We start from the raw sequence: 1195 nt of genomic DNA on the forward strand, positions 1-1195 counted from the left end.
GGAGGGGTGGGGTTGGGGGGGTGGCCGGTGGGGGGTCAGGATGGGTGAAAAAAATAAAATTTTGAAATTGAAAACATTTTTTTAAAATTGATGTTTTTCCCAAAAAAAAAATGTAATTTGAAATTGGAGGAGAGTTTTGGAAAATGTGTTTTTCTTAATTTTTGAAGGGAAGTCATATTTCTAATAAGTTGATTTGAAAAGCATTTTTCAAAACTTTTTTTCCAACCAAATATGAGAAAATTGAAAAATTAACATTTTCCAGAAAATGCTTTACTTCGTACCAAAGACACTCTCGGTATCACTAATTTGTTAGGTTGTGGAGCCTGATTATTATATTTATTCTCCATTTATTCTCTGTAACAAAAAATACTCTGATTTATTAATATATATACCCCACCGCCGTGAAAGTTTACTCACAGGGTGTTACCACGAAATATTGGTTTCTCTCTTTCTCTCTCATCTCTTTCTCTTGAAAGTTCTTATGTTCTTAATTAATCAAGTGTGTGTGGATTCGATCCTAACATAATTGTCGCCTATAAAATTCATTAAAGAGGACGACTTTCATACCGGTATATATTTTTGGTTTCCCACCATGCACTTTGTAATAAAAGATGTTCTAACTTAAAGTAAGAGCAACTATTTCTTGCTACTCAAAGAAATAGCAAATAGGAAGGAGTAGGATTACACTCTAAGCAAATAAGCAAAATAGATAGAGGAACAAAGACATATATAAATAATTACTTTGATCTCTTAATTTCACTCTTAAAGTTTAACATTTCTTTTGTGAATTGTTTCATTATGTAAATGCTATGAAGTAATTAAACTTAATAAAATATAGAAAACTTGGAGCATAAGTATATCGGTATATTGTTTTTAGGATGGTTCAAAATCCAAACCTTCACAATTGTGCTAAAACTACTCTTTATACACAACCAAGACATTACATAATACATCAACCAATAGAAAAGTCCCGCTCGAGTCCTTATGTACTTCACCCAATAGTAATATTCACCACGTTGGAAATATCGCTAGTTATGTCAGCTAATATTTCTCTGTTGTCTGTCGGATGATTGAAATTCTTGAGAATTTATCCTTTTCCTTTGCCACCACTCTTCATTTTTCTTGAACTTCTTCACTATCTCCTCTAGATCCTATTAATTATTAATCATCTAACCTTCGTACCTCGCTATCTTCC

This window comes from Solanum pennellii, chromosome 9 (genome assembly GCF_001406875.1).
Source record: "Solanum pennellii chromosome 9, SPENNV200".
Lineage (NCBI taxonomy): Eukaryota > Viridiplantae > Streptophyta > Magnoliopsida > Solanales > Solanaceae > Solanum > Solanum pennellii.